A 13,863-nucleotide genomic window follows, 5' to 3' on the forward strand; every position below is an offset into this window, starting at 1 on the left:
CCTGTAACAGCATTTTATTAATAAATCACCACCCACCACCGCCCCCAATCCATTCTGGTAAGTAGGATGGGGCCCTACGCAAGGCCAGCACCTGGAATGATTAGAGACGCAACTAGAAAGCTTTAAGGCCGCAGACAGCTTGCTTCCGGGTTTGGGGAGCTATTCACACGTAAATATTTCCTGCGACCAAAGCCCAGGATGAACGACCTGGAGAGGGGGTGCTAGGGTGGGGGGCTGGAGGGCAAAGCTGGATTACTAGTGGACTGAGGAAGAGCAAACACCCTTCTTTTCAATCCAACTTTTTCGCGGTCACGTTGGGTCACAGAGCTGTAAGAGGGTTATGGGCACGACTGTAAAGGAAAAGAAGCCGCCCCTTGTCCACTTACTAACCCCGTTTCCCAGGCGCGCGAATCCTGGAAGAGAGGGAGAGCACTCCAGCTCCCCTCGCGGGGATCAGAGCCCAGGAGCCACTAGCGGCCAGAGCAGCCGGAGGCCCGAGGCCCCGCTCCGCCCAGCGCCCGGGACGCTCCCGCTTCCCGCCCCCGACCCCGCACGCCAGCGGCGCCGCGTCCTAAGCCCGGTGCTGGCTCCCGGCGCCGCGGGGCCCAGGGTAGGGCGGGCACAGCGAGCAGGAGCCTCTGGGCCTCCAGGGGTGACGTTAGCGGAACCGGGGCCCAAGGGGCCGAGGCAGGACTGGGCAAGCGCTGGAGAGGCGGGTGGGGTCCGCGCTCGGGGCCACCGCCGCGCCCAGGCCTGGACCCTGGCTTGTCGGCTCAGCCCTGCCGCCCGGGCAGGAAGCACCCCCGCCCGCCCAAAGCCTTCAGCCTCCCGCGGTGGGAGACACAGCCCCGGCCCGCGGCGGGCTCGGCCCGCTGCCCGCGCACCCCTCACCTCCCGGGCGAAGGCGCTGGTGGTGTCCATGTTCGCGCGGCGGCCGCTGCGGGCCCGAGGTGGAGCGGGGCGGAGGAGCGGGGCGGGGGAACCCGCCGGTCCTGGGGAACCGGCTGGGCCTGGAGAGCGGGCAGGCGGCGAGCGGCGGGGCTGGGGCTGGGGCAGGGGCTGGGACCGGGGCTGGGGCGGAAGAGGCTGCGGCCCAGGCAGGGCGGGCGGGCGGCGGGCGCTGAGGCGGAGGAGTGGCGGCCCCCTCTCAGTCCTGGTCGGAGGGTGCAGGGAAGGAGGCGGCGGCGCTGGCTCCAACATGTCGGTTTGGTGGTGGCGGCTGCGCCGTGCGTTTCGCTGACTCGGGCCGGCGCGCCCTCACGCATTGGCTCACAGGGCCCCGCGGGCAGCAGGTGGGTCTCTCTCTGATGAAGTTTGCAAACCAACCTTCCGCAAACGCCCTGCTTGTAGGGGTAGAGTGAGCTCAGGGACACTCTGAAAGAGAGTCTAGGCTCGACCGCGCAGGTGGCCGCGGGGAGGCCCTTGCACTCAGGGGGGCTTGGTGTGAACAAGGCTCTGGATGCCCTGCAGACCCCCAGCACATCTTCACAGGCTGCATCTCTCTCTTCTGTCAGGCCGGAGGGATGGATGTCCAGCCCCAGTAGCCTGTACCTTCTGTTCCAGTGCAGTTTCTACCTTCCAATTCAAACTCCGGAAAGCTAAGTGCCTTCCTGTGCAAGTTTTCTAGGCCTGAGATCAGCTATTACTTGAACCACCAAGGCTGGAGGAAGCTCTCTGCTCTCCTGTATTTCTTCCGACCGCTGAGAGGGAAGTATATAGTCTCTCAGGGCCTTATGGTTTTAAATGCAATCATAGTTAGTTCCTCATTAGCATTTTGCTAAATGTGAATGGTTGTCCTAGGCACTTGCTGAATATAGAAGCAACTGCACTGGCTTGATTTCCACTCTGGATCTCAGGCTTTAAGAGGATTCACTAATGCTTGTAATCCTTAATGAGATTCTCCTCAGTACCAAGCTCTGGGCTGCTTCTTGAGAGTAAAACAGCAATCAAAACACATCCATACTCTGCCCTAAGAGTTGCCCAGTTTAGTGGAGAAGGCAGACAATTAAAAAAGAAAATGCAGTACAAGGGGATGTATTACAATAGGGCAGGTTCAGAGGAGAGTCAGCCACCTGCTTTGGAGGAAGGAAGATTTCATGGGGAAGGGACCACTGAACTGAGACCTTGGAGGTCAAAAGGTGCCAGCCAGATGCTGGTCCAAAGAGGGAAGAGTACATGCAAAGGCCCAGAGGCAAGCATAAGCATAACTTCCTTAGAGAGTGAGTGAAGTTCACTATGCCTGAGGAGGAGAATGCCAGTAGGGGGATTGTGAAGGATGAGGCAGTTAATTTTCCCAAATGCCTTCAATAACATTTCTCAAACTGACTCAAACATAGACATGTTAGTAGCTATTCAGGGAAAAACTGGAGTTCAGTTCTTCTCTGCTCTCTTGTATATTCTCAATGCCCACTGCTGTGTTTAAATGTTTCCCCACTTTTGCAAACTTACTTGACCAAAATTTTATTACCATCTTGAGGGACTGATCCGTAGGACTCTCTCTGACATATACTGACATCTACTGTGCGATAGCTCTGAGGTCTTGGTGGCAGATGAGCTGCAGAGGTGGATCTCAGCCAGCCTATTAGATTTCTGATCTAGAATGCTGAGGAATTTGAATTTTATTGTGCTGACTACAATAACTATTGAAAGATTTTAGATAAGGGCCATTTTAATGTTATAAATCTCAGTGCAGCAGTGTAGAGAATAAAAATTGAGGGACCTCAGCCAGAGGCCGAGAAACTACTGGGATGAAATCTTCCAGGCTACAAGTGATGAAATCCTGGACTATGTGTATGACAAGAGGAATGAGGAAGTGCGATGAAATTGAGAAAAGATACATAGTAGTGCTGATGCAGATTTATGACTAATTATGCCAAAAAATGAGAGTTGGGAGTATCAAGGAAACCTTCCAAATACTAGCTTAGAGAACTGGGTGGGTAGCAGTGACATTCATCCTGGAAAGTAAGAACTGTGGAGTAGCAGCTTTAGTTTGAGGTACCAGTGAGAGAGCAGTGAGAAATTCAGATGTGGGGCTCAGGAAAAAGATGAGTGCTAGATGTGAAAGTTGGGAGTCATGGCCATTTTGAGGGATTTTAAGCCGTAGGTTTGGATGTGTCAAGTAGAGTAGGTTGAGTGAGAAGGCAGGTGAGCAGAAGAGTAAACCTTGGTGACCATCAACATGTAAGGGGTTAACGGGAAGAGGACACTGAGAGGTAAGAAACAGAATTAGAGGGAAACCCAAGAGGAAAGATGGAGAAGCCAGGATGGTGGTGGCTGTAGAATACAATCATATCTATAAACAGTGCTGCAAAACCTGGAAGAAAAGACCAAGCATGATAAAGAAAGGAAAGTGGCCATTGCATGTAAAAATTTGAAAGTAATTGGAAATAATTGCAGTAATATGGAGTGGTTGTTAGGGTTGACATGCTCAGGATCAAGTGGGTTGAAATAAAGACCAGTAAGTGCAGAGAGGGAATGCATGTAAGTGTTCTAAGAAGCTTAGCTCTGAAAAGAGAGCAAGAGGACAGTGGTTAGCATGGTGGGGGCTTTGGGGCTGCTGTTATCTTAGTGTTGGATGGGACTTAATAGGAGGGGAACATAGGATTCTGTGCCAAAGGGAAGCTAGACAGAGAGGACATGTAAAGGGATGGACAACGTTGTTGAGGCAGGACCAGCATTGACATAGCCAAGGTCCACTGCAGTGGGCCTAGCAATATTTTCTCACTCTAGGCTCATGTCCATCTTTTCGAGAATTTCCCTAATACACAATAGTTAGGACAGATTCAGTAGATTAGGTAGAACCTACTTCTTGTCTGTTTTATATTCCCTACTTCAGTAGGTCAGACAGACATGAGCATTCCTCCAATTATTTGATTCATGAAGTTATTCCTCAGTTCTCTAAGCATAAATGTCCTAAAGCTTACAGGGAATAAACACTGAAAATAATGATGCCCTGTAGAGTGTAGCCTGAATCTCGGTCTCCAACCTTATCTCCTGCTGTTTCTACCACAGCAGCTCTAGAGCCAGGCTCATCCTGCTGCTTCTGCTCTGCTCCCCGTCCGCCCCAGTCACATCATGGTTCCAGCCCCTTTCCATATATAGATTCTGTGAATAAAGTTCAAAGTTAACGTGTCCTATCTGTCCTACCAAGGACCCATATGATCTGCCTTTAGACTAACTCTACAATTTAACTCCCAATCACTCCCCCAATTCTCTCTTCTCTTCCCTGAACTAGTAAACTGCTTTCCGCATTCTGCAAATTCTCCCTTTCTGTGACTACAGCCAGGAATGTGCTTTTTTTTTTTTTTTTTTTTTTCATACTTTGCTTGTCTGCTTCCTTCTCAGTCTTCAGGTCTCAGATTGATCGTCATTTCTTCTCCTCATATGAAAGGAGATTCATGTAAAGTAAATTCCCCATCATTTATTAGCAAGCATAATAAACATTTTAATTTCTTCTTATACTTGAGTGAAACAATGATCTTCTTTTCTTGTTTTTAACTAGGCCTGCTGGGGATTAAGCACGATGAAGTTGACCATGATTTATCATAACAGTTTTTCAGTGTTCAGTGTGTAACACACCAGGATGTGAATCAAGTAAGCAAAGGAAACAAGATCTCTTCTCATGCTCTTTCTTGACTACTCTTGGGCAGGACCTAGATCTCTTGTTCCACATGGACTCAGATTCAGATTTATTCAGAACTTGTCTCCAACTGAGACAGTATATTCTTAAGCTGTATGTGTTAAGAGATCATTGATAAAGTCCAGTAAGCCCTTAAAGTATGCCATAATATTTTCCTGGTTTTGGCAGTTTTTAATGTTTTCTGAATAAATAAGGCCCCCTACCCTGAAGGTGTTGCCCCACCAGCAAGGAGCAGGGAGCAAGGGGCAAAGGGTAGCTTGGAGGGGCGGGATTAGGGCAGCAAAGATTTCAGAGCCTGCTCCCAGCCCTCCAGGATTCAGGTCACTTTCTCTGAGACCATGAGGGGCTGCGCCCAGGGAGAGACCCCACTGGGGATGGAGTTCAGCAGGCAGTACACCATCCTGACCCAGTTTGGCAGGAATGGGCAGACTTAGGGTGGAGCCAGGGAGGGGTGCAGGCCCCAGGAAGAAGACGTTGGGGAAAAAGCATCTTCTTGTGAGGGGCCAGTGTCTGCCTGGAGGGAGCTCAGACCTGTAAAGGTGACCTGACACCCCGCACCTGTACTGCGCAGTGTGGGTGGTGGGGCTTCAGGCTGCAGCTCAGGTCTTCCAGTTCCTGGCATGCTCTGCTGTAAGGACTCTGTGTTCATCCATTTTGCATCTCCTTTTACCTACTTTTATATGTCTCACCCTATAAAGCAGAAGGAACGGTGTCAGAGCAACCAAAGAGCCACCGATAAGTTTAGGGCCACCAGGGCACCCATTTACAGTGGACCTCTCCCATTGAAGTAATTACTTCATACGTCCATATGGACATATCTCCCAAACAGAAATAGTGTTTACTTTTTCAATTTTGGTACTTTAGGGGAAGAAGAGATACTCCATTGACGTAGATGAAATTACGGTGAGGGAGTTACAAGAAACTCATTGTCCTCACTGGAGGATCTTTCCTCAGTTTCCTTGGTATGAAATTTGACAGGATGCTGATTCCTGAGGTTAGCCCTCTGTGGCTCCTGCAAACTGCCCAGAGGAGCCTCATGACCAAGCCACCTGCCCACAAGTTAAATGTCTCACATCTTCAGGTTTACATCTCACACCCAAATCCCTGACTGTGTGATGCTGGGACATTCAGAGTTGGTTGCCAGGGACCCTCCAGCCTCCCAGTGCAGTCTGGATCCAGCCGGGGTGGAAAAGAAGAGACCCCTTTCCTCTTCTGGGGTTTGGATCCTATTTGTAGTCTTTGCAACACCCTACCTCAGAGATACTCTGGAGTTGAAAGAGTGGTGGTAGATACCTGGTATGTGGCTGAGCAGCAAGAGCAATGCCTATGCTACTGCTGTACCTGCTTCTCCCCAAAGCTGCAGAAAACTGGGCTTACAGGCTTTCAGGAGAGCCTGGCTGCAAGTTCTGAACATACCTAGCCTTGTTCCTCCAGGCAATGAATTTCTAAGCAGATTAAAAATTCTAAATCATTGGATATTATTTTTTTGAAAATAGATATCTATGAGAGTAATGTTTATAAAACATAAATATTTTTACCTGTACTTGAGGTCTTTCACATAAAACAATTAACAGTTTCTTGGGGGGACCAGCTATTGGTGACTGATGACTGGACCTAGCATCCCCCGACCTGGCTGGGTTTCTTAACTGCCACTGACCTGACCTGGGCCACTGAGATATAGTGATGGAAAGAACAAGGCATTATAAAGGTCACCTTAAGAAAGTTACTTAGAGGAACGTTTACTAAATATATATTCATAATACCTAAGAATAACAAATATGGTTTATGGATAGAGTTAAATAATTCACATAGCTCTCGGTGGATCTTCACATGGATATTGTGCTATGTGAAAAGTTCTGGTAAACTCTTTGATATTTTGTATGAAACTTTCCAGTTGAAGGTCTTCTGAATTGCAAACTCTAGGGCAGTAGTCAAGATTCTGAAGAATGGGCAATTTTACAGAACGAAGATTTTTAGGTATTTTGGATTCTATACACAACTGTAGTTTGGTTGCATTATTCTGAAGCCTTTTGCACAGATATTTTACCACTTGTATTTCCTCATTAATGTTAGAAATTATCTGTTTCTTCATAGTCAAGCTGTCACAATTTAGCACAATGGTTTCTATCCAACAAGAGTCTTATATTCTTCATAGCACATCCCTTAGTAGGAAATTAATTCACACAGAATGCCAGTCTCCTTGAAATATCTGCTATAGGTGCTCAAGGAAGTATTGGGACCATAATAGAGGCCAGCTGTGAGAGCTTAATTTTCCTGTGGCTGAAAGACCCTTATGATGTAGTCAAAACAAGCCAAGGAAACTCGTGATGGTGATCTTTGCCATATCTCTGGTGACAATGCTCCAGATGTGTCTTAACATGAAATTTCCTATTTGAAGTAGACATATTACATGTTCAAAAATAACATTAGACCATTTTGTATAGTTTTAAGGAGTGGGAAAAAATATTCATTTTTTGCTTTGTTTTTTCTTTGTCTTTGCCTCACAGAAAAATGCCTTTATATTAAGGACCAAGACTATCATAAACAAACCCACTATTAGACCCTTTTCAAATTCAAACACAATGGTTATATTGTCTAATTCTACAGAATCCTATGAAAAGAAATTATCCAGAACAGCTCTAATAAAAACATTTATTTGTATACCATCCTAGAAGTTATAGTAATATGAAATTCATTAAGAACATTTATTAAATGAAAGCAGTTAAACTAAAAGGCCAATCTGAATTATTTTAGAGTGAAAATCCTGGCAGATGTCTTAGTTGAGGATGGGCAGAAGTCAGGAGCTATGACAATTGAATCAGGGAAGTGGATGTGACTGAAGCAACTGAGCTTCTGCCTACCACTTGGGAGGTCCTGAATTCAGTTTCCGGTGCCTCCTGGAGAAGGCGAGCTGGTGTGTCAGGCAGGCATAGTCAGCTGATGCACCAAAGCAACACAAAGAGGAAAGACAATGAGAGACACAACAAACCAGGGGGCTGAGATGGCTCAAGCAATTGAGCACTTCTCTCCCAGTGCCTCCTAAAGAGAGAACGAGCAGATGAGCAGACACAGAGAGCACACAGCAAATGGAAACAGAGCAGACAGATATCTCAAACAATGAGGAGGGTGAGAGAGTAAATAAATACAATAAATCTTTCTAAAAAAAATAGAATATATTTGTTTTAAAAAACTGAATCAAACCTTTAGGCTCTTGGTGGTTGCAGATTTGGAACAACATGGGCAAGAAGGCCACCTGGGAAAAAAAACTGAGGTTTCAACTATTTCACCAAAATTTTTCTGTTTTAATCATTTCCCTTTCTCAGCTCATTGAGATTTCTCTCAGTGGACAGTTTCCAGTCCCATTTCCTGTGCTTTCTCCTCATAGTATATAATCTTGGTGTAATAGAAGGAATTGCTTCTATCCAGTTCATTGTCCGTGTTTTCAGCCATCTTCTTGTAGATGTTGCACTTCTGGTGTGAGAAGTTCACGTTTCTATACACTTCCCCGATTTCGCTATTTAGAAGCAGGAAGATTCTTCCTCAGTGTAATTTCTCTCAAGTTGTAGCCCATGTTTTTGAAGTACTTTAGAAGTACTTAAAGTTTCTTTGTCATTTTCCAGGTGTAAATTTTCTGACTGCAAACATGCTTGATCATTCTGCAGGCTTATTATGTGTCCTATAATCTCTTTAGACATTTGTTTTCCTCACTTATTTTCTTGAATGTTTGTTTTTCTTCTTTGGGCCTTTTAGAGGTAGGAATGAAGTTCTCAATAGTAATACTTTACTCAGCTCAACTGCTGATTCATAAACTATGTGTACTCCATTTTCTGATTTCCTCTTTTTGTCTAATTCCAAGTTGTCTTCACCCATGCAAGTTTCTCTTAAGTGATCAGAAAAATTTACCATTCACAGCTTGGTTTCAGTGAGAAAATTTATCTGGCTCTCTTTAGGCTCCACAACCTCTTTCATTCTTGCATGGAATATTCAGTCATTTCCATCTGTTCCTTTGTTTCCATCCCACAGTTTCTTGGGCAATCACTTTAGTGTTTTATTTTCTTCTGAAGTTGTTCTTAATTCATCTGAGAGGCTTTTAAGAGCCTTTTTGTATGAGTCATGTGGGATTGGAGGGATTCTGCTGCCTTATGGAGTTACAGAGTCTGTTTTTAAAGGTGATCTGTCATCAGTCCGTGAGATGAAAGTTTAAGTGCATCACTTTTCTGTTCATTTTCCAGAAGGTCTAGTGTATCCTTGAGTGAAAAGCTGTTCAGATTTGAATTGAGAGCTGCCAAATACAGAGTAAGCAGAGGACCAGCTTCCGCCACAGAGGACTTCATGGCCTCTTAGGCTGGTCATCAGGGCAGTCTTCTCACAGACTGAATGATGTTCTTCAGCACAGGCAGAAATCATTTTGACTGGCTCTTTTGGCCTCCTTAGAGTATGTCAGTACTTTACTTTATGAACTTGGAGTTGTCTCCAGCTTTCATCCATCATCAATAGAGCACCACAAAGCTGCCCAGGGACAACCTGGAGCTCTGCTTCTGAGTGTCATTATCCTGTTAGCCAAAACTGACTGTAAAGAATCCTGTGGAGGGTTCTGTCTTAGATGAAAAGAAGTGCCTTGCAACCAGGACACAATGTCACTTAGGCAAGAGATGGGAGGCCAGCAAGTTTCTGTAAAACAGGGCTCTATAACTTTGGTCTTAGTACAAATAGAAAGTAGTGTTAATTGTGCTATACATTTAGCAAAGGAGAGTTGGCTGATGGCAGGCAGGGGAGACTGGCTGATGTGCTTTGTTCTCTCTGTGCCCAACCCAGGCATACAGCAAACCTTGGGGATTAAGCATTGCCGTGACCTCCCCTGCACATTATGTTAGGGCGAATGGTGGGACATGCAGCAGTGGAGGTCACCTGTGCCCACCCATGTCCCTGGGTGGTCTTATTCTCTGGACTTGAGTTTCATTCTGCCCTTAGGAAGCATGACCCTTATACAAAGATCACAGCGTTCTCCCTCCCATGCAGGTTCACTTTCCCCTGATGTTTGGTGAATGCATGCAGGCAGGAAGCCTGCAGGATCTCACAAAAAGTATCAACGTACACACCTGGAACTCAGTCGTAACATCTTAGGTGATCAGAACTGGCAAATTCTTGAAATTTCTTGTATTTTCTGTTCAGCTGCTTCTAATCCAGCTATCCTGGATTGGGTTTCTGTCCTTCCAGGGGTGACTGGTTGTCCTAGGCGTCTTCCTTTGTTGGCCCGCTAGCTTCAGCCTCCCAAGTTCATCTTCAGAAATGAAGCAGGGATTCTTAACCAGGCATCCACATACCCCTAGGGGGTCCATGGAAGGATATCAGGGATTCCATGAGATTTAACTGAAAATTTAAAAAAAACAACATTATTTTGTGGGGATGTGTTGGTGCGCGTGTGATCTATTATATAACACACAGCATAGTGTGGACTTAGTAAGCGGTCTGTGGTTTTCACCTAACTGGCAAAGGGGTCGATGGACCAAAAAAGGTTAAGAAGCCCTATTCTAAAGTTAGAGATGACCTTCTTTTCAGCTACATTTGTCTGCTTTTATTTCACCAAGCTGCAGCTCAGTCTCCTAGGATCTATCTGGCACACTCATGCTTATCACTTTTTTGTCCAGCTTCTGGGATTGCCAAAGAGTGACACATCCCAGTACCTTTACTTGTGAGAAAGTAAGAGATCCATGAGGTGAGGCCAGTGTGGGGTCCTGATGGCAGTCAGGGTTCAGAGAAAGTAGGTCCCCCTTGGTTGTGGAGAATAGACACTTGGCAGGGTTGGTGATGATGGTAGGCGGTGGAAAATGCCTGGTGATCTTTGCTTCTTTGTTTGCACGTCATTTATTCACTAAGATAATTGTTATTTGAACATTTATTAGCTGTTTCTGAAAATAAAGATTTCAGCCAGGGTCAATAAAAGGGTGCTGGAGAAGAGGACTTTTTAGTTGAAGATGGTAGGAAGACATCCAGAATTGTCTTACTGAAACAGTGAGTTCATGTTGTGATACTGGGAGTCCACAAAATGAAATGAGGCAAGTGACCCAGTACTTTGGGTGTGAGTCAGTGAATCACCATGCTCAGGAAGAATTATTTCTATGTCCCATCTGTGAGTCAAAAAAGGCCTATGGGTGTCTGTGGGCAACTTGCACCTTCTGAAGTTTCTTCTCTGATGAGCACATGGCTACTGGCATCTGTATTCTGTTTTTAAAATAAATTTTAAAAAGAAAAGTTTTGAGTTCTCCATGGCTGATAAGAAAGGATAGCATTTGGTACTATCATCTTCTCCCAATTAAAATTAATAATGACAGAGTTCTTAGAAAAGTACATGTAAAAAAAAAAATTCAATGCGACACAACTGATTTTTACATGTTTATAATGTATCGCCCAAAGTTTCCAAATGATGATTGGGACAAATAGTTTCCTTTTTGATTCTTTGGAATTTTCTACATATAGGATCATGCCATTTTTAGATAGAGATAGTTATACTTATTCCTTTCAAATTTGGGTTCCTTTCTTTTTTCTAATTTCTATGGCAAGAACTTCTTGTATAATGTTGAATAGTTGAGATAAAAGCAGGCTTTGTTGTCTTGTATCCAATACTAGGGGGAGAACTTTCAGTCTTACATCACTAAGTACGATAATAGTTGTTGGTTTTCAGAATCTCCCTGCAAATCCCACTTTTTATTGTGTCGTTTTCATGGAAAGGTCTTAGGTTTATTTTCAAATTCCTTTTCTGAGCCAACTGAGATAATCTTGTGTTTTCCCCCCTTCATTCCATTCATGTAGTGTATTATATTAATTGATTTTCTTATATTGAACTACCAGTGCATTCCTGGGATAAATCCTCTTTACTTGTGGTGAATAATCCTTTTAATATTCTGTTGAATTAGATTTTCCAGTATTTTGTTGAAGTTTTTTTGTACATAAAAGAATTTGGTCTCAAAATTTGTTTTCCTTTGTTGTCTTTCTCCGACTTTGGTATCAGAGTAAAGCTAGGCTCTTAGAATAACTTAGGGAATGTTCTATCCTCTTCACATTTTTCTTTTGCTTTTAATATTTAGTAGAATTCAGCATTGAAGCCATCTGTTCTTAGATCTTGATGTCTTTACTTCTTATAGCTCTATTGAGATACTTTGAGGTATTTGTGTGCTTCTAGAAATTTGTCCATTTTATTTAGATTATCTAATTTGTTGATGTACAATTGTTAATAGTATTATTTTATAATTCTCTTTATTTTTGTAATATCAGTCTTAATGCCCCCAATTTATTTTTATTTTAGGTGTGTAGGTCAGAAACTAAAAACAGGGAGCTTATTTTCCAGACTACCTTTCATGACCATGTTCATAATCGCTCCTAGTGACTTATTTCTTCTCAATATAGTTTAAAAATATTCCCATTATATACACTGGTGCTTTTCCCCAGTGACTACCAGAATCTATTTCATTCATTCGCTTATTCACTCATTCAACACAAAATTGTTGAGTATCTGCCAGCGCGCAGGCATTATGCTAGTCACTGGGGATCAACTGATTAACCTAATAATAATGACCTTAACAAAGACTGTTTCTTTCTCTTGACCAAGCTGTCCCACTTACTCCTCTCATGCTTCTGCCCCTTTCCTGATTACCTTGAATCCAGTCTTTCATCTTGTGACTGTAGAGAAAAGTCACCCAAACTGCAGGGAAACATTAAAAGGAAGAAAGACAACTACAGGCCGTAAGTTTCTAAATAATAAACTCACCCCCAACTGTCCCCTCCTTTTTCTCTTCCACCCTGACTACCCAGACACATGTGAGGATCCTGAATGAGTAGTTCTTTTTCTTTCTCCTCTTGATATCATTTTCTTTTTTTGCAGAATATAATAGATGTGGCTTTATCGTGTAGCCTGTAGTCATTTCCAAGATATATAATGTCCTCCAGGTTCATCACCCACTTTGTCATATGCTTCATGACATCATTCCTTCTTGCCGCTGCATAATATTCCATTGTTTAATCAACACCTGGGTTGTTGGCTATTGTGAATAATGCCACTATGAACATTGGTGTGCAGATGCCCTGTTTGTGTCACTATTCTCAGTTCTTCTGGGTATGTACCTAGCAATGATATTGGCAGGTCACATGACAAGCTTATATTCAACTTCCTTAGGAACTGCCAATTTGTCCTTCACAGTGACTGTACCATTCCACATTCCCACCGACAGTGAATAAGTCTTCCTATCTCTCCACATCCTCTCCAACATTTACAGATTTCCAACTTTTTAGTAGTGGCCACTCTAATAGATGTGAAATAATATCTCATTGTAGTTTTGATTTGCATTTCCCTAATTGCTAGTGATGAACATTTTTTCATGTGTTTCTTTGCCATTTGTATTTCTTCTTAGGATAATTCAAGTCTTTTGCCTATTTTTAAATTGGATGGTTTGTCTTTTTATTGTTTAATTGTATGATTTCTATATGACATGGATATTAAACCTTTATTTGATATGTAAATAGCCAAATATTTCCTCCCATTGAGTTGGCTCCTTTTCACCCTTTGACAAAATCCTTTGAAGTGCAAAAGTGTTTAACTTTTTCAGTGGTCCCATTTATCTGTTTTTTCTTTTACTGCTCATGCTTTGGGTGTAAGATTTAAGAAACTGCCACCTACCACCAGATCTTGAAGATGTTTTCCTACCTTTTCTCCTAGGACTTTTATGGTTGTTGTTTTTATATTTAGGTCCTTGATCCATTTTGAGTTAATTTTTGTATAAGGTGTGAGCTAGGGGTCCTCTTTCTTTCTTTTGAATATGGCTATCCAGTTCTCCAGGCACCATTTGTTGAATAGACAGTTCTGGCACAGCTGGAAGGGCTTGACCACCCTGTCAGAAATCACTTGACTGTAGATGTGTGGTTGGTTTCTGAGTTCTCGATTCAGTTCCATTGGTCAGTCTATCATTACGCCAGTAAAATGTTGTTTTTACAACTGTAGCTAAGTAATATGCTTTAAAGTGAGGAAGTGAGAGTTCTTCAGCTTTGTTCTTCATTTTGAAGACATTTATGTCCATTCAGGTCCCCTTACTCTTCCAAATAAATTTGAATGATAACAGTTATCTATGAAAAAATGTCAGCTACCATCACACTTAATGGTGGGACACTGAATGTTTTCCTCCTAAGATCAAGAAAAAGGCCAACATTTTCAGTCTCACTGCTTCTATTCAACA

At 43.6% G+C, this 13,863-nt stretch overlaps 1 protein-coding gene and 1 long non-coding RNA gene across 7 annotated transcripts in view; one reads left to right on the forward strand and one right to left on the reverse strand.

Annotated features, from left to right (window-relative positions):
• LOC101423095 (zinc finger protein 596-like) overlaps window positions 1–1,256 on the reverse strand; it is a 59,458-nt gene extending 58,202 nt beyond the window's left edge. For 2 of the 6 annotated variants that reach the window (XM_058296742.2, XM_004469067.5), the window contains exon 1: window positions 892–1,203. The gene's annotated coding sequence lies outside the window, so the exon portion shown is untranslated. Of the gene's footprint in view, window positions 1–891 lie in introns of all 6 variants that reach the window. The other 4 variants (XM_004469065.4, XM_004469064.4, XM_058296740.2 and 1 more) reach the window with 4 other exon arrangements.
• LOC139439013 (uncharacterized) lies at window positions 1,207–7,283 on the forward strand. The gene is made up of 3 exons (XR_011648783.1): window positions 1,207–1,292; window positions 4,502–4,593; window positions 7,147–7,283. It is a non-coding gene; the product is annotated as an uncharacterized lncRNA (long non-coding RNA).
• The last annotated feature ends 6,580 nt before the right edge of the window (window positions 7,284–13,863 follow it).

Source organism: Dasypus novemcinctus, chromosome 5 (genome assembly GCF_030445035.2).
Source record: "Dasypus novemcinctus isolate mDasNov1 chromosome 5, mDasNov1.1.hap2, whole genome shotgun sequence".
NCBI classification, from domain to species: Eukaryota; Metazoa; Chordata; class Mammalia; order Cingulata; family Dasypodidae; genus Dasypus; species Dasypus novemcinctus.